The following is a 27,723-nucleotide window of genomic DNA, read 5'->3' as shown; positions in this document are numbered from 1 at the left end:
CCTCCTTCGACCTGGTTCGTCAAAACAACTGGTGTGTCAAACTAGGTGCTACGTTGATAAAAAATTATATTTGATTATAATATTATTAGCTCCTTTCATTATATACGGCGATATAGTGAAAATAAACAAAACTTATATAGGATATTATGTGATATTTTCTTTCTGATAACTTATTAATCTAATGTAAGTGTTATTTACGATTAACGTTGTCAAATACAGTAATAATATGTATTTCTTTACGATATGTAGTACCGTATTTAAAACCGTATCAAATTTTGTTTACTATCAAATGTTATGAGAATCTAAACGACGAATTCTACATGTAACTAGGTAAGTTCTTTGAATAACAGTATTTTGTATTAAGAAAAATATTACGCTATTAAATATTGCGATTAATTACAAGTATTAGCAGGAATTATGGTAGTTTAATGAACTAAACGTTTTTATCATTTGCACAATTTGTAAGGCTTTAAAAAATAATTTTTTTTAACTTAGCCAAACATATTTTTATTCCTGTTATTTTAATTTAAATTAAATAAAATTTATTATAGATAATTTTATAAAAACAATTTGCTTTCAAAAAAGTACCAATAACTAGAAGACGGTTGCTGATTCTTTGGTAAACTAAACTTTTTATTTCTATTTATATGTGTTCTAATAATTGCTGCTTATTAATAAATTCGTGTATCAATATTTATTGAAGTTCTAATCTAACTTTTTTTAAAGTTACGTTTCTGTTAATAACGAAATCTTTTGCCTGTCTGCATTTCGTGATTAATAAATTAGGTATCTATTTTAGAAAGGTAAATTGTCTGTATTGTTCAGTACGAAATAGTTTACAAATTGTTGGCACTTTTTTAACTTATATTAATGTATTCTGCAGATCAAAACGGTCGGATTTTATTTTAGATGGTCAGATTTATTATTAATTTTTTTATTCGACAAAAGTTTAGCCGATATTTTTATTGTGATCTCTTTTTATTAATCGTGATAACTTACGATTGTACAATATAATAAATGAAAGCGACTTTTAAAATTAACCTGTTTGTATTAGCTAAAGAACATCGCCAACGGTACATGAACGGGTAATGGTAAGGCTTTCAGTTATTTAATTTTATCTAATATTCAATTTATATATATAATTTCAACAGCACATGTTATCGTGACGTTACATAAAAACACATTCGCGTGCGTGTTTTTATAATCCTTTTTACTTCCTTGCACGAAGTGAAGTATTGAGATCGCAAAAAATTTCGGTTTTCAGATTTCAACGGAAATATCCATTTTGAACATCCCTGAATCCATTTTGATAGTTTCGGCGTGACGTCTGTACAAATACGTACCTACGTATTACGACTCGAAAACGATTATGTACGACTCAAAACGTAGCATGTTGATATAGGACTGTTGTAAAATCTAGTTGTGCACCTTCCTTTTTGACTGCAATCGACTGAACCAAAAGTGTTCAACAAAGCCCAAAATCCAAAAACATTTTGATTTTGGACTTTTTCTTAACTGCAGTAATAAGCCCTCAACGATATATCGTAAGAGATTTTCAACTGTAATAATCATAAGGAATACTTATTTTCAGTGGTTCCATAGTTATAGCCAAATAAAATTTTAATTAATGAAATATTTGGAGCTTATAAAGGAAGGCACATCGGTTTGAATAAGACTTCATCTCCTTTTGTTTTTTAATTATTTTTTTTAATTATAATTATTTTTTAATAATTATTAACCCGTGATTGTAAAAAAAAATTACAATAAATAATTATTCAATAATAAAAAAAAATCAGAAGTTATTACTGACATAAAATTTTAAGTACTTTTAAAAATGTGTATGTGTAATTTAATAGGCACCATTACATATGCGTATATGTAACAGATTTGGTGAAACATCTGATTTCTTAATACTAATTGAAAATTATAATTTAGAATCGTATTATTTTTGGATTTTCTATTTTAATTTCTGTTTAATTTTAATTAATTATTCTGAATTTTCGTTTAATTTTATCCACATTAAAGTTAACTACAGAGTGACTGAAAAATAGACTCTCACAAGAACAACATATACACTGAAGCATACATGCCCGATCTTTAATAAATTGCAAAATATTTTCTTATATTTTAGTTCATTACTCCTCTGATACTGTCAGACAATATTCTCTCTTAGTCGGAGTCGATCATTTCGTTTATTTGTTTTTTGTTGCCGACCATTTAATCGCTCTTTAGTTTGATATAATTCTTCTGGTCTTAATTTGCGTACACGTTCTCCAGTTTTCAAATTTTCTCTCTCGTTATATTCATCATCCGCTCTTAAACTTTTTCTTCCTCTTTATATTTATCATCTTCTCGTAATCTTTTTATCCTTTCTTTGTTTGCATCATTTTCTTCCCTTTTTTTAACTTTTTTAGTCTAAATATATTAATTTATTAATAATTATTAACCTCTGATTATAAAAAATAAAATACAATAAATAATAATTCAATAATAACAATAAAAAAATACGATAAAAAAGTTATTAGTGAAATAATATTTTATGTACTTTTAAAAATGCGTATATGTAATTTAATAGATGTACAAGGAAGTCATGTGGTGTCCACATTAGATTTTGTTTTGATAAATATTACTAATATTACTTGTTTTGATAAATATTATTATTTTAATTTAAAACAGAAATTTTAAAAATCGAAGTGTAATTAACAATAAAAATGTAATATCGCTGCGTCGGTGTCACAGAAAGCGTGCTTGCTTACTACATCTTACATCAAAGGTCTTGGGTACGATTCCAGATTTGTATCTGGACAATTTTCCACAATTAAACTAAAGTTTTCAATAGCTAATCATCTTAAAAGAAAAAATTTGGTATGGACACCACTTGACTTCCTTGCACGCTTATTAAATTATATTATACACATTTTTTTAAGTGAAAAGTACATAAAATATTATTTCAGCAAAACTACCGATATTTTTCCATTTTATTTATTTTTTGTTGAATAATGAATAATTATTTATTGCAATTTTTTTTACGATCAGTATTTTTTTTTTTGTTATCAGTATCGCAGCATCGGTTAAAAATCATTATTGTATGCATTATGAACGTAAAGTACAATAAAAGTGTTCATGCAGCCCGTTTACCTCGTTTTATTGTTAACACGATTTTTCCGTCATGGAAAATATGATTGCTTATACCTCGACCATGAAGGTTAACAGAAAAACGGTTTTCACCATTGAAATCATGCGTCATACGTCCTACTTCCTATTTAAAAAAATTTGATTCAATATGGCGGACAAAATTTAAAAACAGATTAAAACAAAATCAGATCAAAACAAAAACAGATTAAAACAGACTTAAACAAAATTTAAGGCAGATTTTTTAAAATTATGTAGAACTCCATTTCTTTCCGTTTCCAAATACCTCTCAGATACGCAGTATAAAGCTATTCCCGTACTGAAATATCAGCCGGTATATAGAAAAGAACATGTCCTGAATGATCGACTGATTCATCAACGTCCAGTAAAAGTACTGAAAAACGGATGAAAATTTGAATTTTGTTCTTCTTACGGTGTTCCATTTCAGTAAAATGAATTTCTTGAAATTCCCAATATATAGAGTTAAAACGGAGTAACAATGAAACTTAGTATTTTTTTTAATTATTTTTATTTTTAGTAACAAATGAAGATATCAACTTGGTCTTTGCCGTATGTAATTCTCATTTAAATATTTAAAAACAAGTTTCTTCATTTTTTGAAAATCAGCCGTAAAAGTAATAAGAAAAGTAAAAAAAGCATATTTGAGCAATCCTTGCAAATTTTCCCCCTTTCCGACTATATTAAACGAGATACGTATTCGCTAGATTGGGGCTTACAAAATACTCTTTCAGATATACATCGAAAAAACAGTTTCGGGATTTTTTAAGGGGTGCAACGGCTTACAATATATACGAAATTTTTTCTAAAATATTTGTTTTATAAAGATTGATTATTGAAATTGATAGATTAATTTGTACGGGTGTTTAATAATGTTACTTTCTTTATCATTAAGTTCAATATTAGCAGTGTTGAGTAAGTCCGCTCAAAACTTATGTTCCCAATTAATTGCATTATTACGAATTATATTGTTATTATGTTTTGTATTTTCATTCATTATACCGCTATTCATAGCAGATAACAATCTCTTGTTCATCTAATTAACAAATGATTGTTAAATATATATTTAATTAACATATGTTCCTGAAGATGGAAACAATATTTACCGAAAGTGCTAGAATATAATCTCGACTAATAATTGTTGTTAAGCGGAAATTATAATTTATAGAAACCTTTTATAAACTAATATGCTTAAGAGGGTGCCGACTATTTTGAAACCCGCATTCTTCAGTTCGCTTAAAGTTTCGAGTCCTGTGCTGACCAAACTGTTGCTGGGAAGAAATTACAAAACACTGATATTTCTTACAAATTGTGTAGGCTTTTTTTTCAAATTAAATAAAATTAAATTAAAATTATCATCGGTGGCTAATCGATTCTTTTCGACTACGATTAAAGAAGACTGTATAAACTGTATCAACTGTATAAATGAAGGACACAAAGAACGATCTAATTTTGTCTGACATATTTCGGAAATAAAAATTAAGATAGTTCCATCATTATAACGAGCATAGTTACTCGATAATTGTCCGATTCCCGGCAAGTTCTGACATTTTTTCATTTATCATTTTATCTTAATGATAAATGATAATTATATCATATATTTAATCTTCATCGTTAAATATATAGCTTCTAGGAAGTTTTTAGTAGTATAATAAAAATAATTTAAACATATTTTTCACTCGTATTCCAGTTCATGCGGTGAACGTGTTGTTTACTACTACTTTGACCTTGCGCCAAAGTGCAAATGATGTTTTGCGTTTTTAGTAGTACGTAAGTCCCAAGCAACCTTTCAATCTCTCCCTGTTTCTGTCTGTCAGTGGGTGTGAGTGAAATATTTTTAATAAATTACATCCTAGCAGTTTTTTTTTGTCTTCAGTCATTTGACTGGTTTGATGCAGCTCTCCAAGATTCCCTATCTAGTGCTAGTCGTTTCATTTCAGTATACCCTCTACATCCTACATCCCTAACAATTTGTTTTACATATTCCAAACGTGGCCTGCCTACACAATTTTTTCCTTCAACCTGCCCTTCCAATATTAAAGCGACTATTCCAGGATGCCTTAGTATGTGGCCTATAAGTCTGTCTCTTCTTTTAACTATATTTTTCCAAACGCTTCTTTCTTCATCTATTTGCCGCAATACCTCTTCATTTGTCATTTTATCCGCCCGTCTAATTTTTATCATTCTCCTATAGCACCGCATTTCAAAAGCTTCTAATCTTTTCTTCTCAGATACTCCGATCGTCCAAGCTTCACTTCCATATAAAGCGACACTCCAAACGTATACTTTCAAAAATTTTTTCCTGACATTTAAATTAATTTTTGATGTAAACAAATTATATTTCTTACTGAAGGCTCGTTTCGCTTGTGCTATTCGGCATTTTATATCGCTCCTGCTTCGTCCATCTTTAGTAATTCTACTTCCCAAATAACAAAATTCTTCTACCTCCATAATCTTTTCTCCTCCTATTTTCACATTCAGCGGTCCACTTTGTTATTTCTACTACATTTCATTACTTTTGTTTTGTTCTTGTTTATTTTCATGCGATAGTTCTTGCGTAGGACTTCATCTATGCCGTATATTGTTTCTTCTAAATCCTTTTTACTCTCGGCTAGAATTACTATATCATCAGCAAATCGTAGCATCTTTATCTTTTCACCTTGTACTGTTACTCCGAATCTAAATTGTTCTAGCAGTAAACATAATTATTTATAAAAAATTAAATTTTCTACTTACCGGTTTATGTATTCCTCGACGTTGTTTACATTCGCAGGATGCGAATATTTTTTTGGAAATACATTGAGTAAATTGAAATACATAGTAGAAAGCATTACTAGTTAAATTATAAAAATTTTAGCGAGGTATGTTTATCGCCTAGTAACTTGATAAACGTAATACAAAATTATATGCAGCTATTATTCTTTGATGTTAATTTTGAATATTTTTTAAATTTAATTTCAACAAAAACTTTCCGGTATATATATATATATATATATATATATATATATATATATAATTTCTTCACGAGAGTGAAGATAAAAGAAAATCGAAATTTCAGTGAAAAAATAGTAATCATTTTTACAGTATAACACACACACACACACACACACACACATTATTATTATTATTTTATTTTTAATAGTTATTATTTTCAAAAGTATTATAGTAAATCATTTTTATGATGTTAAAGTAGTTTGCACATTATTTGAATTTCGTAATCTTTATTAAATATTTTATAATTTATAATGAATCTTGATAACAAAAAATAAATTAAAAATAATTTGATACATGTTATTACGTTACTTGTTTGATGGTGTCGGCATGTCAAGCGTAATCACAAATAATGTCGTACATTACAAATAACGATGCGTCAGTAGTTTGTACGTGATTCGCAATACTGTATTTATTATTTTGTTACGGCTCTAAAATGGTTACTGATGTAAGAAATATTTATTTTCTTTGTGTTATTGGTTTACTACTTTAAACAGTGTTTCTCAACCTTTCAGTATTTGCGACCCAAATTTCAATCATAATTTTCATCACCCCTCTCATACAATAAATATGTATTTTGAGTATTTTGACATGAAAGCTACACACGACCTTAATTACATAAACCTTACAAATTGCCAAGAATAAGTAAGTTTACTGATATTTGCCGACTCCGATCCGCCCGCTGCATTGACAAAACCAGAATCGATGCCTCTCTATTGCTCTCAGTCATACGTCCGCCATATTGGATATTTTCGCGACTTCACGATAAGTTCCGATTCGTCTCGAAAATTCTGGAACGTCTGCGCAAACGTGTATAAATGCTGCACCTCGTTCGATTCCAGCCGGTCTCGGTCGAGTCGATCCTTATATCGCTATTCGAATCTATCGTGAATGCGTATGCTGTAATTTGCGAATTAATTGCGATTAACGATATAAAATATTCACGGCGGTTAATTTATACAGAATCACGGATAAATTTTTAAGCGGGCGTAAGCGAGCATTAGACGATATTGAAGCATCAACAGGTGCACAGAGGAGGGTGGTTCTGAAAATAAAATCAAAAAATATTCTCAAAAAATCTTAAATTTTGGATTTACTAGTACTGAAGTAAATAAAAAAGAAAAGCCGTGCGTGTCATTTGCTCAAATGGTTTTCAGCAGTCAGCATGACACCTAATAAACTTAAACGACATTTGCAAACGCTTCATAGCGAGTGCGGTAACCCCGAGAATTATTCGGATTAAAATTAAAATCATGAAAAACAATATCGTTGTAAAAATACCTTGTGAAAAAAAGCCGTACTTGCCTCTTACAAAGTTTCATGTAAAGCCTCACACCATCGGTGAAAACTTACAATCACAGTCCATACCTCTATCAAATTACTCTGTTGCCCGTCGAATCGGCGATGTAGCTGAAGATGTACAGCATCAGCTTTTCGGGAAGTCGCGTGACTAAACGTTTTTCAATTCAGCTTGATGAGACAACAGATAGCGATAAATAGCAGAAAGTATTTCGTTGACTATGTTGCGATTTTGTGATGGTATGTCAACGGTAGAAGAACACCTTTAATGCAAACCGATAGAACTCGAAGCAACAGCGCTCGCATTATTTGCTATTTTAAATGATATTATAAACGAGGCAAACGTAGAGTAGAAAAATTGCGTCGGAATATGCACCGATGGTGCTCCTTCAGTGTCTCTAAGATTCCAAAGCACTTACGAAACAAAATCTCCACAGCGTGTCTGGATATATTGAATGATCCGCAGAGAAGCTCTGGTTTCCAAAGAAATGATTCGCGGTCTGAATATTGTGTTAACCCCTAAAATCAAGAATCTTTTCTGCACTTCGTAAAGACACGGCCGCAGTACATTCACAGCGTTACTATTTCATTGCGGGTCAATATGTTTATCACACGGGAAATGTTTTCAACGTGTTTATGAATTAAGAGATAAAATCACTATTTTTGTAGAAGAGGAAAACCGACCGGAAGCCGAGAAGTTTCGAGATGGTTTATTTACGATGGAACTGACCTATTCGGTCGATATATTCGAGAAATTAAATACCTTGAATCTTTAGTTCCACGGAGGAAATACACATATGTTTGGTACGAGTGATAAATTTAATGTTTTTGTAGAAAATTGGAATAGCGGAGCAGAAATTTAAAGTAAAAAGATCTAGAAATATTTGTAAATGCGAATGAACGTGTTAAAACTTACAGGGCCGAAGAAAAAAATTTAAAACTTGTTTTTGTAACCGTTGAAAATCATTTAGCCGTGCCGACAAAGAATTTTAAAAAGTTTTTCTTGCTGATGAAAACTCGATAGCAAGTTACGAGTAGCTTAGGGATCCGTTCCAAAATACTACCTAAGGGCTTTCAAATGCCGAAGAAATCTTCATAGTCTTCGTAAAAAGTGGCGTAAGCAAAAGACAATCTATTAAAAATCGCTGTTTGAATTTTGTTAGGGGTAGATGGATTTTGTACAAAAAACAAGAGCGTTTCGTGTACGGTTACCGTTTTCAACACCCTACCTTAGCGAAACCGGATTTTCGGCGGTGGCTGCTTTGAAGGCAAAATATAAATCTCGGCTAAATATAGAAAAAAGAAGAGTGTTTGTTTCGAATATTAAACCTTCCTTTAAAAAACTTAACTCTGCCAGACGGGCCCAAGGGAGTCGCTAATAATTATTAAACTAGTTATAAATGTATTATATCAGTGTAAATGTATATTTTATTATTTTTTATGTAAGAATGTATTTTATTTTGCTTTCCTTTCGGCAAATTAATACATTTTTTTAATAATATTTTCTTTTCGATATGCTCGCGCTCTTATTTAATGTTATCAGGCCCCCCTACGAAGCGCGCTCCACAGCTTGAGAAACAATGCAATAAACCGCTTCCGTTTCGAAATGCAAGTTAGGTCAACGGTTAAAAATTCGTTGTTGTATTATGTTCGGGATAAGGGCTATCCTAGCTGCTGTTTGTAGCAGTGAGTTTTACTGCAACGTGTGCGATTGCATTAGTGCAGTAATGTACCGGGTGAGTCGATTTGTTACTCCTTACCGGTATTTTTTTAATACGTTATTGTCTATCGCGGTTTGTCAGCATCGATATAACCTAAAATATAGCTGCCGTGTAATTAATTAATAAATAACCTCGATTCAGTCGGTGCGAAACGAAAACATCAGATAAAAAATGAATTATTTTTACAGTATTTATTGTTATTTACTTTTATTAGGCTATTAACTCAAATTACAAGATAATGGTTATTGATTGTACTGAAAAGCGGCCTATGAACAACAGACCGCTTTTTCAGATATTAATATCGATTAAGCAAAACGATCTTAAAAGTAATTCAATCATTTGGACTTAATATTGTAAGTCCAAATCTTTTACGTAATGTACACAACGGAAATGTTACTATTAATGAGAATAATATTCACGTAATTAGCAATTTTTGTCTTCCTGAGCGGTGGATCGAGCAAATTTTATCCGTTATTTTAAGTTAGGATTTGTTTGGTGCGGTTCGTAACTTTACGTAATAATTCAGTTTCCACGAGGAGGTTTAAAAAGGTTTATTCTGTTTTGTGTTCTTTATATTTTGTTATTAACGCACGTCTAATTTGCTACATTCAGTAGAACGTAGAGAAGATACTATAAACTAATTTATTTACTCTCAAACCTGTAAAAGTGTATACCTATGTTTCAAGCGATAAGACTAATTTTTAACGATATCACTAAGTAAACGATCGTATAAAATTCATGAAAAAATGTTTTTCTGAGTATTTTTGTAAAAAATGTTTGGAAAAATTTATTCTGTTCTCTGATAAATTATAAAATTAATATTTTTATCTGAGATAATTTAAAGTAATGACTTATTTTCATGGAAAAATAAATAATAATAATAATAATAATAATGGTTAAAAATTAATCTGGATAAAAACAAATTAATAAATAACAAAAGAAAATTGATATTTTAACATGCCAACGAAATTATAAACACCACTTCCTTATGTACGTTATCTGACTGAGGAACACGGTTAAAAAAAAATGACTTAGGACCTATGATTAAAAAAGAATTTCCTAAATACATTTTTTATTCTGATAAATTTATTAAACTGAAATGGCAGATGTGCTCCTCTGCGGATAAAAAAAAACTGTCTAGCATTTGTGTGGATTCCCATAGATTTACAATAAAAGTTGAATTTTATTCAGACAGATTCCAGTTCAATTCTCTATTCTTGGCGATAAATAAATTACTTTTTAAATTACGAATAATGTATTATAGATTTCATTAGTATCAGCGGTTCGGTAGCGAATCTAGCTGCAGGACATGATGTCATTGATGTAATATTTATATAAAAAATGTAATATTTATATTATCGTTCGATAATTTTTTGGCGTATTTCTCACAATGTGATCGTTTAAGATTTCAGAGTCGATTTTCGGTTGACGTTCATCGTTTATCGGGTTTATCATTTGGGTAATATGTTTGCAAGGTTTCTTTGCGTTACCTTATACGTTCAGATTTATTATTAAAATACTTAATTTTTTATTTTGAAATTACATTATTCGAAATAAATGTATTTTTTATAGTTCTTTTTCATTTTGATATTAAAAGGTTGTTTAATTTTTTTGGTAAACCTACTGTCTTTCTTCCTAATGAAATCGACTGTGCGTGGGGTTGTCCATTTTTAAGCGGTTGCTTTTTACGGGATATCATAAATGTATAAGCGTAATCTCTTATGTATTCTGTCAGTGTGGTAGTGAAAGTTTTCACCGAGTCGGCTATATTATCCGAGTTATTAGAGTAAATGCTGATCTATATTTCTTGTTCTAAATTCGATTTTAAATTTTCATAATTAATTTTAGTTACGTTAGTGATGGTCGAATTACTTTTAAGCTTGTTTGGTTTGTCTACATTAGTATGCACTGTGGAAAAGCGATCTGTTTTTTCCGTTTTCAAAACGGTATTTATGTTGTTACTTTTAAGGAAAATACGGTCGATACATGAAATATTTTCAATTTGAACCGTATTGTGTTTATTTATCTAGGATTTAAAACCATTTATATGTAAGGCGGTTAAAAATATTCATTTGTCGGTTTATTGTCGTCTAAAATATTTATATTCATATCTTGAACAAGAATTTTTATTTATAAATAAATACGACGTGTGACAGTGGTTTTACTAGTAAGTTTTATAAAAGGGATAAGCTAAATCAAAGACAGTTATATTCAGTTTGTTGAATTGACTAGAGTATTATTAACAACCGAAATGGAATTGGAATGGAGGGGGAGAGGTGAAATAGAAAAGAGAGGGAATTTCGTGAGTACATATATATATATATATATATATATATATATATGTACATATATATATATATATATGTATATATATATATATATATGGTTTTAAAGGAGAAGCGACGATGATGTAGTCTCACGTAAAGTTGTATGTGTACAAATTAATAGTTATTTTTTATTTTTTAATAAATGTAAGAATTTTGAAGTTTATTTAAACCAAAATATTTCAAAATGTGGCAGATTTTAACTACGCATTTAAACGAAACAAAATGTTAACAGCAATAAATATTTACTGCTATTCAAATGCAAACCTTAATCGTTGGAATCTAAATAAATTTAAATAAAATTAATTATTAATTAGCTTTAAAAATAACTAATTTATTGCTTTATTGATTTTTTTTTCTATTTCGTTTATTTTTCTAAAATATTTAATTCTTTTGTTTTGTAATTTTTAACATATTGTTTCGTTTAATACTGATTAAAATCTATCGCATTTTCAAATATTTTTTTTAATAAACTTTCAAATTCTTTTGTTTGCGTTATGTTTCTGTGCAGTTTATTCGTACTGTTTTACTCGAAATAAAATTCTCTACAGATTTTGTTTAAAACCTTAATGTGTTTATCCCCGTTTAACAATGTTATTTTAAACCAAACGTAAAATAGTGTTTTTTTTTTTCAACTACAATCTTTTGTTTTTTTACACCAAATTTCTCAAAAACACAGTTTCTCAAAAAATACAATTCTAAGACCTACGTTTTTCAATTTTTCAGGTCAGATTTCATATAAAACTACAACTTCTCCCTTAATTTGGATCCCAGTATTACAGTCTAGCTTAATTTTATGGAAGGCACAGAAAGCAGGGCGAAATCTTTCGCCAACCGACATTCGTTAACGAAGCGTTTCCAAACATATATTAGTATAAATTTTATTTTCACCGGTATTTCACGTCCTAAATATTTGTTATTTACTTGATGAATCACTCTGTATTAAACAGATAACCGATATGTGGAATGCTAGAACCACGTTGAATGTTTTCCTTTAAATACAATATTAAATACAATAAGTGTATTTTTCTTAATTTGAGACCGGTAAGCTGAGTTGTTTTGTGCCTACAGTGTTAGAACAAGTCCTGAAAGTTTGTTATATTTTTCGTGAATATCTGTACATTCCTGTCTTTTTAATTTCTCTAACGTTTATTTTCTTCTGCTACTTTTTCGATTAAATTTCCTGATATCTCAAAAAGTAAAGAAAATTCAATTTCAATCCCACACTCACCGTGTAACCGAAACTAGAACCGTAATTTTCTTCGAAAATTCTGTAAAAAATAGATGTGTTTGAAATCCAAATTAATTATTTAAATACAAACGCGTGAAATAATGTTAAAGTATAATATACATTAAATATAAAAGATTACTACAAAATGATTTAAAATTTCGGTATTAAAGATTACTTTGAGCGCATCTTTTAGTACACGTTGAACGGGAAACAGATAAATCGTGTTTTTTTGTTGTTTTTTTAATTAATATTATCTAAAAATTCATTAACGTTCCCGTAAAAAAAGTCTCTTATTCTATTTTAAATACATCGGTTGGAAGATTTTTCAAATGATTTGGAAATTTATTAAAACGATAGCATAAGAAGATCCTTTCTCGTAAATATAGTATCGAGTTATAAACGAAAACAGTTCCGTTGTCCGGTTTGGTAAAGGTAGATATTGTTATTTTTAAAAGTATAAGTGACCACTTTTTTTAACAAAAATTAGACGTTCATAAAGATTGCAGAAAAAAATTAGCTATATGGATTAACAGATTTAAAATCTAAAACTCAGTTTTCGATCCTTTGATTAGCATCTTTTCTCATCGTAAAATTTTATTAGTCGATTGTTCTGACTCCTTTATTTTTTCTAAATGTATTTAACACTTGAATTAATAATTAAGAGCATTCTGTACCTACCCGTTCCACGTCAGACGGACTTTTTAATATTATGATGGAGATATTAAAATATTTCCAAACTTTTTTAACCGATTTGGGTGAAATAAAATTGATTTTGCAATGAAATTATTGGGTTATTAGATTTGATTTCTAAATTGTATTAAATTTATCTTGAAATTATTCATTTACTATCAAACTTAACAAAGTTTGCGAATAATTTTCGTTAGATATAATGAAAAAAATCAAAATTTTAAAAAGAAAGTTTAACAATATAGACTTTAAAAAATGTATTTTTGAGAACCGCAGAGTTGAACATTTATAAAACCAAAAGAGGCTTCACAAAAAAAGAGCTAAGAAACAACCTTAAAGTATCACATAAATGAAAGAAAGCCACCGGTTTAAACATTTTTTTTAAAGTTTAGAAGAAACTAAAAACCAAAGGAGACAAAGTACAAAAGAAAACTTAAAACAGCTGATCCGACTATAATGTAAACGAAAACTAAAATAAGTAAAAGAAACATAAAACCAGAAACGGCAGAACGATAACGATAAAGGAAGGGTGGGATTAAGTGACATTCGAGGCTTAACGCAGGTACCGAGTCGACCGGTGTGCCCGGATCGAGTTCGAAATCCGGGCACACCAAGTTACTTTTTTACACTTTAAGTATTATTCATTTATTTAATTCTACCGCTCACCTGTGTCGTCAAAACATAGCAGAAGACTAAAACAGAATTTTTTGGAGGTTGGTGTGGATTTTTGAAAAAAATTTTTTTTTTAAATATTATTTTTTAATCGTTAACAATTATTTTTAACAATCATATGACCTTAATTAGGCGAAAACTCCAGATACTGAAAGTGACCTAGCTCTACAGCCGCGACTCCTACGGAGCACAGTTGAAAGTCCATTGTCAGCTAAATATTAGTTGATATTTTGTGCGGACTCGGCATGCTGATATGTTTGACGCGATGAATAAGGCGACAGGAAACATTTCAGTCCTCACATTTCTTAGTAAATGCGGCACGGAATGTTTGTTATTCTTGAGGATGGCTCTACCAGTTTTAGAAGTAACTCGTGATTCATGTCAGGTCATCTAAAAATTTATGCTTTATGGAATTTAATCATACATACGAATGCATAATCATATTTGCTGTACAATGTTACATCAAATATTATTGGAAACGTCAATGATCGATATTTTATGAAACAACATGGCATTTACAATCAGTATTAGTAATATTTATTAAATTAAGAAAAACTGACTACGTATGTTTTAAAAATTCAGTTGTGATGAATACAAAGATTTTTTCAAAAATGTAATTTTCGGTCATTCAGTAAAGTTTTAAAAATTTTATATATATACTCAGCATCAGGAATACTAAATATAATATTCCACGCAATGTAACATCTTTTACATAAAATACGGGCAGTACATGTCTACCGATGAAGTACATATCTTCTAATTAAAAAAAATTTAACATTTTTTGGTTTTTATAAATTTTTGAGTATTTACCGTCGTGAAGAGTATTTTCTGTAAAATACTTTTTAGTATCTGTAAATACTTAAAAAGGAAGCGAATAAAAGCTTTTTTCTTCTTATAATTACTACAAAAATTTTAACGCTAACTCAGATCGATCTAAAAAGTAGAATCAAGTGCTGAGCGTTGTAAAATGGATGAGTTATGCGTAATCGCAAATTTACATAGAGCGTAGATCCTTTCGGCGCTAGCAGATATAAAGAATATCTTTGCTTCAAACAAAATCGGTTGAATATTTATGTAATCGGTTTCTGTCTGAGGTAAATAAAGGAAAGGGTGAAGGATTAAATTGTTATCAGAAGATGAAAATATTTCTTGATCCGGGGTTTCAAAGCGGCATCAGCAAAGATTGTGGCTTACATAGAACTATCGTCTGTAAAGCAGTCGACTATGTTCTGCAAAGGTTAACGGAAAAAGCTCCCGATCGGATCCATTTTCCGCGAACTGCCGCTGAAATCGACGCGAAACAAAAATAGAATACGATGATCAAAATGCCTTGTATAATCGTTCTAGTTGATTTCACCGACGTAAAAATAAAAAGTCCGACTAACTATTTATCAAGTTTTTGGTTTATTTTTTGATAGCCGCCTTACTTTGGTCAAACACATGAAAGAATTAAAAACAAAATGTTCCAAACTTTTAGATATGCCGCGAGTTCTTAGCAACACCAATTGAGCCGATCGGTCATGTATGATACGTTTTTATTATTCCTTATTTCGGTATCCTTTATGTTACGGTTGTGTCGCCTACTCTTCAGCGCGTCATACCGTGTTTAAAATGCCGGATGCTGTACCTCATGCTTTCCTTCGGCTTGCCAAAGGTGCATTTAGATCCAGCCCTGTCGCAAGCTTACTTGCTGACTGTGGTGAGCTATCACTTTGGGATAGACGGGACAAGCTTTAGGTTTCTTATTTTTCCTGCCTCAAGAACAGCCAAATCACCCGGCTTTTGACACGATTCTTTGAAATCCTAATTTGCGAAGGTACGAGGATCATCCACGTTGTACTGCACATGTACGTGTTTGTACTCGACGTCTACTGCACCTTATAAATATCGGCACATCTATCTTTCCAACTTATCCGTGCTCATATCCTCCGTGGGGAATCAACCTTACAAATTTTACGTTTGACCTTACGATTTACAATAAACAATCAACACCACCTAACGTCTTCCAGCAAACGTTTCATTATATTCTCTCCAAGATAAATCCTGACGCAATAGTATAGTCTGATGGATCGAAACAGAACAATACCGTTGTTTGCGCATTTGTTGTCAATGATAGAACTTATATATTTGGTCTACCTGGTATTATGAATATGTTTACTGCTGAACTATAAGCTATAAATAAGACTGTGAATATCATTAACCCTAAGTACCGAAATATCCTTATTTGTAGCGAGTCGTATAGTGCACTCCAAGCTTTAGAAGATTTTTACTCTAAACATCCCTTGGTTGTTGAAATCTATAACGCAATCGGTGAGTTGAACCATCGCAACATACAAATGAGTTTCTGTTGGGATTCCTTGCCACGTGGGAATTCCAGGTAATGAAGTGCAGATTCCGGTACTAAAGACGCATGCAATTAACCTCCCTTCACCACTCGTGCTGCTGCTTCTGACTTTATTAATTGTATGAAACAGTCTCTTCGAGCAAAGCGGCAAGGGGATTGGACGGCTACCGTTGGTAACTAACTCCGGCACATTAAGGATTCTGTGTTGCCATAGGACTCTGCAGAAAAATCGTCCTGAGGAAGTGGTCCTCTGCCGATTGCGGAGAGGACATACGAGAGTTACTCACGGTTATATGATATCAGCAGTAAACGTACCAATATGCATGACTGTGCGCCAGATCCTTGTGGATTATATCCGTTATGCGACCTTGCGTCGTAAATTTAAATCGCCCAGGAACATTCGTCGAATCCCGGGTAACGATAAAGAAGATGTGGACCGGGTATTTTTATTACTTAGAAGTTTAGTATATTAGATACCTTTTAATACTGTTACGAATTTCGTTAAAAAATTTTATTTTTTTGTTATCCGAGAAGGAGCCTTTTACACTCCTCATCAACAAACAACTCATATTATATATATATATATATATATATATATATATATATATATATATATATATATGAGTTGTTCTTTTTTTATATTATTTACCTTTAAATTTTATCCCGGATAGTAGTTTAAATTAATTTTTTAGTAACAAAAAAAAACAAAAATAAATGCTGATAAGTTTGGAGTATATCAATGACCAAAGAAGTTTTATAATAACCATTTTAAAACGGTTACTTTTTAATTTAAAAAAAAAAAAGAGTTAAAATAGTTTAAAATGTGATAATTAGGATACATTTTTGTGGTTAGCGTACATTTTTTTTTTCTAGATAAAGTACATCATGTAGAATATCAAATCATAATAGCAGAGTGATGATTTTAAGCCCTTATCTCTGCCTTCGACACCGAAATAATTTTTTTTTTTTTTTAATTTATCCGTTATAATCTAAAATATCTATTTTAAATACATTCTCCTTGTGTATATACAGTATTTGAATATAAAATTAATGAACATAATATAATTTTTTTGGCTAAAGTAGATTAATTTTTATTAAAATAAATTAAAATTCAGTATTTAATGTATCGTAATATATTTCGTATGATAAAGACTGGATTTATTTTCCCAAAAGTAGAGAAGAAATAAAAGAAGCACAAGAAAAGGGATTAACTTATTTTAAAATCCATACACTTAAAAGGAGAGTGTACAATTTATACTCGTGCAAATTAATGAAATTTTGAAATTGACATTTTGTGTTAGGGTTATGGTTGTCATTTTAATCAAAAAGAAATAACCCGTGACGTATTTCGCTTCAGTGACACATTTTGAAATATTCCGTTCATGGACGCAAATTGGAAAAACTAGTGCATCAACTTCATTACTTATAAAATAAAATAACTTTGAGAAAAGTTAAAACATTAAATTCATTTAAAGTAAAAAGGTATGGTAATCAAATATTTAATGTTCTTAAATATTTCTTCCTGTTTGGAGAGTAAAAATATAAAGTGAATGCGCATCCAGGGAGAAAATGAATTTCTCATACAAACAGACGCCCTTTAACATTAGAGTATGCAATTGATTTACATAATCTGTCATTTAGTAAAACAATGACAGCCAACTTATATTCGTAATTCCTTATTCATTCTGAGTTACGGAACGATGTCACGTAGTTATATAATTACCAAAAGGTAAAATATTTCATTATTCGATAGCAATATTTTGAGAACATTATATTTCCCTACACGATCTCATTTATATGCTGGCAGAGGGGAAAATCTTATAAAAATCAATTACTTTTATAGATATTATACATTAGATGGTAGTATACATAGATGTTATACATCTTTTTAAACTTCATCAGTGTAATAAAAGATAAGTTTTGTAGCAACGAAGAACTGCCACGGTTTACGTTGAAAAATGTATTAATTATTTGTATTGATTATTCCAATTTGAATTGAGAATGTAATTGTTTTACATCAATACACCTTCCCGAGTAAACGATGTATCAGCTGCTTACTGTCGTCATAAAAGAATATGCTATTATATTTAGTCGATCTATTGAACTTCCTCTGTACAATGATCAACAGATATCTGACAATCATTTCTAGCATATATATAATTCATATTATTTACTCAATTTTTTTACAAACTGTACATAATTCAATATATTAAATTTTTTAACATATATTTAACATTTAGTTTAGAAGTTTAACATTTTAAATCTTCATACTATCACACACTTTTGATGAAATTTTTATCGGATATATTTATTTGAATTAATTAGTGTATTAGTGATAAGGCATTAATCCGCTTTGAGGAATGATGTCCGCTAATAATCTTGAAGTAGAATTATGGCCTTTGCGCTGAGATCCAGGGTGTTTTTTCAACTCTGCTGGCTTAACTTTATTAATAAGCACGTCACAGAAGTATGCGGTAGTTATTGTTCGTTGATTTTGTTAGATGATCGACAAAAAACGAAGTGTTTGCATTCCAAAAGACTGTCATCATGATTTCTTTTTCCGATGTTCGGTTACGGGAAATTTTTGCCCCGTTAATTCTTATGCTTTTACTTTATGCTGTCTTTTTTATTCCCGTTATAATGATGAACTCATGTCTTGTCACACCTTAGACTGCTGTGCAAAAAATAGCTGTACTGTTGATACTGTTGTTTCAGTTCCGTGCACATACGAAGTCTTGTCTCCTTATGGGGATTTGCCGACTTTCTTTTTACTTATCTTACACTTGTTTTACGTTACTCCAGCTTATAGGGATAATGTTATGAACTGTACTGAAACCTTTTTTTCTATTTAACCTTCCTGAAAACCGTTAGGTATCGCTTCAGAGGATGAAATGAGTGACAAGTAGCATGTGAAAATGCCATACCTGACCGGGATTCGAATTCGGTACCTTCGGATGAAAGGCCAAGACGCTATCACTTGCGCTACGGAGGCCTGGTGTAATGTATTGAAACTTATGGTCTTTCAGTTGTAATCTTAACCGTAATTCGTTTGTCTTCTTGCAGGAGAAAAATTATCTGATTTTCAAGCACTGGAGTTGAAACTTCAGTCGGACGTCCCGAACGGTACTGGCCAGTCACTGAAGTGACTGCCCAGTACTTTTTTTACCGATGGTAAAAAAATGAGCGATTCATACAACTTTGTCCGTATGTTTTGGTAGTTCGTCACTCAGATAAAGCCGCGTTCCAAGAAAGTCCTACGACTGTGGGTTGTTTTTGATACACAGCTTACACGCGCGCGCACACACAACATAATTTAAAATATTTTTAAATTTTATATAAACATAACATTTTTTCAATTTTTCAATGCTTAAACATAGTCAAATCTTCTTATAAATAGCATTTTTCAATAAATTTGATTATTTCCCGCTTGTTTTCTTTTCCTTCTTAATACATGCATATTTTGTTTTTATACAGTATTTAAAATAATATTTCAGTTTAGATTATATTAATTTCTACCTTTGAGAAGAACAATAATTAAGGTACGTAATAAACAAAACGGATAAAACTTCTTCTTTCACCGGCGCTAACGTCCGATGTGAACCTTGGTCTCCGGTTCGATACACCTCCAAACATTTCTGTCTTTTACTTCTATCCAAAACTATTTGACACCCAGGACTCGCAGATCCCTCTGTACATCCTCTATCCACCTTCAATGCTTTTCTATTCTTTTCCTTCCGAACATTTTCCCTCTGAGGATGGCGTTAAGCATTCTATCACACTCCATCTTTGCCACACGTCCCAACCATCTTATCCTGCGTGCCTTGATGTCTCGCACTAAATCCTTTTCACCGATATAGCGGGTTATCTTATCATTATTCCTTATACGCCACCTGTCCTCAGGTCTTACAGGTCCCATAATTCTTCTTAAGATCTTTCTTTCAAAAACCCGTAGGGATGTCTCATCTCTTTTAGTTAACATCCTGGCCTCTGACCCGTAGGCTTTATAAGCTTTATAAGTACCATGTACAGCTTCAGAATTGTATTGCGTGTTACAAACTTTGACTTTAAGAGTTTCAGGTTGGCAAAATACGCCTTATTTCCAGCTTATATCCGGTTTTCTATTTCACTCAGGTTGAAACCTATTATCAATACTCAGGATAGTTCCTAAATATATAAACTCATTTACTGCTTCAAGTGTCACATCGTCATACGATATCTCTCGAACCGGTCTTCTACCTTCCTCTGTCAAACATTTCTATTACGGTCTGAACATTTCTTGAGATGAGAACCACATCGTCGCATAAGTACATCCTGACCCCATACGGGAAGACACCCTCTATGTGGCAGTTTCGGTCGCCACGCCATCCCCTCCGTATCTAGTCCTTATGGGCTTTACTAGAGGTCATATTCAGAACCCCGGTAAAAGGCATCTAATATTCACGGAGATCTAATGTCGAGCTGACAAATAGTCTCCGTGCGCAAAGTTCGTATTTTGCGCATTCGTAAATTACATGGTGTGCGTCATTTCACACACCTGAATCCACCAGGCCTTATCGCTGAAGTCTGTCTCGGAAGGCGCCATGACCAGAAAGAAATTGCGTCACATAATTGTTAGGGTGAAATTAACGGGCGTCTCGCAAACCAACAATATCTGGAAAGAGATCGTGCGTATAAGCCCACCCTCTGCCTCATCACATTTGGCCTGCCATAAAGCATTGCCATGCCGTTCTATCCCGCGAATTCTTTCTGAACTCAATTCACCTGACTTCTTAGCAACATAACGCTGCTGTTTCTCTAATGCAGTTAAATCTATCGGTTTCACGTCTGCAATCACCAAGATTCCAATTTTAGTATATGTACTGCCGAAGCAAGTACAACAGTCGCCAAGATTGCCTCCCGTGAAAATGTACGGTAACCTCCCATTACCGTTAATAATATAAGGCGTTCAGCTCTTAATAATATATACCGATAGCTTTTAAATTTTAGCCTATCCGCCCAAACAGTCGCCGCATATAGCATAATTGCCTCGCACACGCCCTTATACAGGATACTCATATTCTTAAAATTAAGACCCGAATCAGGATTGACCTATCGTCGAATACCGAAGAAGGCACGACAGGCCTTCTCCGCGACGTATTTAAGTTACTTCTTGAACTGTAATTTTTCGTCAAGAATACTCCGAGGTACTTTTGAACTTGTTCATATTTAATACGAAGACCTGACATTGAAACACAAACCTGACAAGCCGTGGAATTTTCCACGGCCATCATAACAAGCTTTACCGATTTATTTGGTACTTGGTAAGCATTTTCTACTGACACTATCAAAAATAAAAAAATATGCAATGCAGGTCAACATTCTACTTGTAGCACCTACCATCAACTGCTGCATCACAGATATTTGGTCCATGGATCCTCTGTTTTTCCTAAAGCCGCAGTGCGATTCGCTTATTATGTCTTCAGCATAGATCGTCAACCTTTGCAAAACAACTGAGAATATCTTGTACGCAATGTTCAACAGTGCTATACCTTTGTAACAATTGCAATTTAATCTGTCTCCTTTTTTAAAAATGGGACAAAAAATTCCCATTCCCATTTTACATCAATCGGTAACCTTTCTTATTCCCATGTCCAGATCACAAGTTCATGTACTGACTGCATCAGTCTTTAACTTTCTGGATATTAGAAGATTCTATAATCGGCTTCACCAACACTATTTCATGCACCACTTCCACTTCGTTGTGCTTTTCTCCATAAAATTCAGCTCACCTTTCCAATATCCTATTCTCTTCACCCTTCACCTGCCCATTCTCATCTTTATACAGATTAAGTCTAGCTTGGTAACCTCTCTCCAGTGTCTTAATGCTCCTATACATCCCTCCAATATTGTTTTGCATAGCCATCTCTTCTATGCCTTTGACATACATTTGTTGTCATTCTCAATTTCCTTCTGCAGGCTACATGCAACTCTTCTTAATTCTTTATAGATTTCTATCCTTTGCCTTTTATCCCTGCACAACATACCTGCTCTTGCTTTGTTCTTTCTGTTTCTTTCTGCTTCTCTGCATTGTTTGTCGAACCATTTGCTGTTACCCTCCTCCTTCCTTTCTCCCAATTCATCCTTCAACACCTATATTGTACAATTCTTCATCTCTTCCCAGCCCTTATCGATATTTTATCAACCGTTACAACACAAAGCCGAGGAGGTAGTCTTTTCTCCATACTTTCCTCAAATAATTTCACGTTTTCATTGCGCTTCAGCTTTTTCATATTCCATTTTCTCCTTTTTTCTCCCCTTGTGATTAACACTGTGACAATTTTTCCCTCATATGTATTCTCACCATAAAGTGGTCAGAATCACAGTTTGAAACACGCATTGATAGTATATCAATAATGGATGATACATTCACATGATCAATCTGATTCAAAACATTTATCCCTGGAGATATCCATGTTCCTTTGTGAACTGCTTTATGTGAGAAGAAGATACTTTTAATAATTATGTTATTTTCCACTGGATATTGTATTAGTCTCCTTCCATTGTCACTTATTATCTCATGAAGGGTATCTTTGTAGGGAATGTTAAAAAGAAATTCTTAAATCAGCAGAAGCGAACTTAGGTGAAACAAAGAGAACCGGTAGAAAAAACCTTGGATATGAAAGGATATATTGGAGCTGATGGATGAATGTAAAAAGTATCTTTAAACTTTTAAAGAGTATAGGTGCCTATACTCTTGTCTGCAATATTGGAAATTGGGGGCATGAAAATTTTGAAAGATCACTCAAACTCTGTTTTAGCACAGCTGTAAAGTATAAACTTATGAAGACTAAAAAATAGAAAATAACAAATATATAAAATAAACTTTTTAAAAACCACTCTTTTATATTAAATGCACTAAAAAATAGAAAATAATAAATATGTACAAAATGTTTATAAAACACTACTGTTAAATTAAACGCACTAAAACGTAAAAAAAATTTAGGACTGTATTTCAGAATGGATTTGACAACAAGTTTTGATGGTGATATGTAAGATTATGTGAAAGTCATAACTTCAAATTAAAAATTTGATGTTTTAGCTAATTTTTTCATATGCATGATGAATGGCCTAAAGAGTGGGGAGCTGTCAAAGTACAAAGATTTGCTTCCCACTCTTTTTTCATATGCATAAAAATATATGAAAAAATTGGCAAAAACATCAACTTTTTAATTTGAAGCTATGACTTTCACATAGGCTTACAATCACCATCAAAGCTTGTTTTCAAATCCATTTTGAGATACCGTCCTAAAATTATTCTTTACCTTTTAGTGTGTTTAATTTAAGAGTCGTGTTTTAAAAACCTTTTTTTTACATATTTTTTATTTTCTAGTTCATAGTGAATTTAATATAAAAGTGGTTTTTAAAAGGTTTTTTTAATATATTTTTTATTAATTCTGATTACATTTTGAATATAAGATTACTCTTATTCTGTATCATTTAATTTTTCCTATTAAGACATATTAAATTTTCTTACAATATTACCACTAATTACAATGATTAATTTAATGATGTTACACTGTGTGATTAAATACTTGTACAGTTTCTTTAAAAGAAAATAATGATAAAAATTAATATATTTTTTCTGGGATCTTCAGGAATTGATGACCGATGCTGAAGATGGTTTTATATATTTTAGTCTCGGTAGCAACATGAAAGGTAAATCATTGCCTGGAGTGAAACGTGAAGCGTTCATTAAAACTTTTAAGCAATTTCCAAAAACAGCAGTGTTATAGAAGTGGGAAGCAGAGATAGATTTGCCTGGAAGACCCAACAATGTTATTATAACAAGAAAGTGGTTACCACAACAATCAATTTTATGTAGAATGATGTGTGTCAATATGCAATCAATCACAGGCAAATATGTGTTTTATTTAATGTGATACTTTAACTATCATTATAATGCTTTCAGTTGAAAGCAATTATCTGTGGTGATTATATTGCTTCTCATTGATGTTGTTTCTCTCTGTGGCATCGAGTGACATTACAAGCAGTTTTCTTGAGTTAGGGTGAAATGTGTTCAGAAGTTTCTTAAAAAGTATGGTAGGTTTGAATTGTTCCATTCATTCAGTATATTATTGTGCGTTTGTATATTTCATTATGTTAAGAGTGTGTTAAAATGATGTAGTATTTTAGTATATGTGTAGAATATCAGTGCTGTCATTCAGTTATATATTGAATTTTTGTTAATCGCTGAAATAAACTGTTGGCCAACATTAACTTTACGTTGTTATAAAAATTAGATGTTTTTTAAATATTTATCATATCTTTAAAGCATATCCTGTTGATCAATATAAATTGTGCAATCAAAAAAATTCATTTTATGTATTTCAGGGGTATTGTGTTTGATGATATGGTTTACTCGTACATGTGTTTTATTTTTTTATGCTGAAGGGTATTTTACGTCCAGATTTTATCTTTTTTTTATTAATTTATAATCTATTTTCTCTGAAACTACATGTACTAGTGTGTAATTTTTATTTATCCTTTTTTTTATATATTACTTTTATTTTAATTTGTATGTATTTTGTGTAGGAGTGAATCAATGAGAGTGCACATCCATTTATGAATACTGTTTATTTTATAACATTTTCTTCTTTTGTTTAATCTTCAGGCAACTTTGGTGTGTGAGTAGGTAGTTATTGTGAAGACAGGTGGTGGTTTGTAGTACGGTAAATGAGATTTTAATTAAAAAGATTTGTATGATAATTTAAATACCAGTCCATGTGGAACAATATATGCCCAGTAAATCGAAATGATGGTATTGTTTACAAAAAAAGAGATGTCTGCTAAAACATAAACTCTTTGTGCATTTCTTCATTGTTAAAGTAATAGTTAAATCGTAATCAGTTAGATTTTATGATTAACTATCAGTTAATTAAATAACGTACTAAAAATTGTATTAAGTACAAACATTTCAAATATCATAAGACTCTCAGTTGTTTCTGCAACCATATTCAGTGACTTGTACTGCTGTTATCAGCCTTGCATTTATTAGTGTTATTGCTTTGGTTTTTATGAGTTAGGCGGACACACAATTAGAATGTAATTGAAGTGGGTGTTTTACCTAAATTATGTTTATTTATAAAGTACATTATGGTCATATGTTTAGATTTCTGTAATTAATTATGTTTGACTTTGATAAGTGATATTCTATACATATACAAAAAAAGGACTACATTTTAACAGGCTTTAACAAAAACTTGTACTTTTTTTTAAAAAAGAAAATTTATAATGTGTAATCCATTTGACCTGCTGTTGTTTAAAAAAAAAATTTTAAATGTTACTAACTGTTTAACTGACTACTGTTACAGCTCATCTGAAGGTGAAGGTTTCATAAGTCGTGTTGGTCTTCATAGTTTTTAAGAAACAATTTATTATAGTATACTTGGTGTACCGATGTTTGGTGACCAAGATTTCAATGCAAATAATTTATTGAATGCTGGTCCTGGATTAAAAGTTAAATTTCAGGATATAAAATATGAAGATATGTATGAAAACATATAGCAACTTCTCGTAAATACAAGGTCAGTATTCTCTTAGATATGGAGATTTTATAGACGCCAGATAGGAAACAATGTCCCTGGGTAGATCAGTATGAAAAGCTGACTCCCCCCCACAAAAGTAAATAAATGCTAAGAATACATAAACTTAAACTAATACTAAAATAAACTTAGACAAAGGTTATGAACTGTGGCATAACAAAGGTTATGAAAATTAAATAATAAGATCAAGTAACACAATACATCAGAAGATGTAGATTATCTAAAGTCTTTGTCTATATAATCATTAAAAAACATTTGTCTGAAGTAATTTTTTCTTATTTATTTATTCATTCAATAAAGTTATTGATACAAAATTAAAATTATACCTTACTACTAATATACATATATATATATATTAGTTATATTACACATAAGTTATACACATTAGTTTATATTACACACAAAAATAATGTATAATTTTTCTTTTAATTATTGTCTTTTTAAACTTAGTTTAATTATTGTTTTTAACTGCCAAGCCATAATCCTACATAGTTGTGTGAACATATTCTATATTTAACACTGGTTTAGGGTAATAACTACCTGAACAGTTTCAATGACATTCTTATTTAGAAATAAATCTATAGCTGTGTTTGCAGGTTGTCTTCCTGTTCTTGTGTTGAAATTCATTTATTTGAAATTTATGTATTTTTAGATAGAATTATGTTGATCTCTACCAAGATAAAAATTAAAATAATATTGAAAATATAATAAAAAGATAAATAAATTAATTTAGAAAAATACACATTAGTCAAAATTTACATACCAATTAAAACTATGATACTGGGTGTGCTATAATTTGTTTTTAGGTGGCAACAATTGCCTTCACTGACTACTCATTGGATATTACTTATTTTCATCAGCTAACAGACAATATAAACCAGTAAAATGTTAATCAAAACCAAAATATATGTTAATAATTACTTAGACACTCTCTCTCTCTTTCCTGTTTAGCCTTCGGTAACTACCATTTAAATAATACTTCAGAGGATGATATGTATGAGTATAAATGAAGTGTAGTCTTGTACAGTCTCAGGTCGACTATTCCTGAGAGGTGTGGTTAATTGAAACCCAACCACCAAAGAACACCGGTATCCATGATCTAGTATTCAAATCCGTGTAAAAATAACTGGCTTTACTAGGACTTGAACGCTGGAACTCTCGGCTTCCAAATCAGCTGATTTGGGAAGACGCGTTCACCACTAGACCAAGCCGGTGGGTCAATTACTTACGACACTGTAAATACCAAAGTACACTGTAAACAGGTTGAATGTATAGAGATTTATTTTTATTAATGTTAATGGGTTTAATAAAATATATTCAAGGAAGTCTAATTTTTTTCTTGTTGCAGTTATAGGAAAAATATGATTCAATTATCATTAATAACTAAAAATGAACTGATGTCAGCTGTGGGTACTGCAGTCTGGTGGATGGGGAATATGTACTATAAAGGTGCTCCACATCTGAAGCCGGCTGCATTAGACTTAACTTGGTACCAATACTACATGGTGGATATTTTTATTGTCTTTAGTGTTCATCATTTTGATGACTTTATTGTTAATTTATTATTTTTCAATTATTGTAATTCGGAGTTTATTTTCAGGAAAAATTAACACTAAGAAAATTAAAAGAAACTAAAATGAATTGATAGATTATACTTTCTAGTTTTATATTATTGTATATGTTAATAAAAAATTTACCAAATTGCATTTTGAAACAGAAGATA

General features: G+C 31.1%; 1 long non-coding RNA gene across 1 annotated transcript; it reads left to right on the top strand.

The window, feature by feature from the left end:
* On the top strand, window positions 1-27,723 carry LOC142330319 (uncharacterized). Its single transcript, XR_012757761.1, has 3 exons — window positions 1-330; window positions 25,770-25,982; window positions 27,349-27,723. It is a non-coding gene; the product is annotated as an uncharacterized LOC142330319 (long non-coding RNA).

Source organism: Lycorma delicatula, chromosome 9 (assembly GCF_047948215.1).
Source record: "Lycorma delicatula isolate Av1 chromosome 9, ASM4794821v1, whole genome shotgun sequence".
NCBI lineage: Eukaryota > Metazoa > Arthropoda > Insecta > Hemiptera > Fulgoridae > Lycorma > Lycorma delicatula.
Note: the sequence above shows the minus strand (reverse complement) of the source record. Positions and strands in the feature narration are given on the sequence as shown.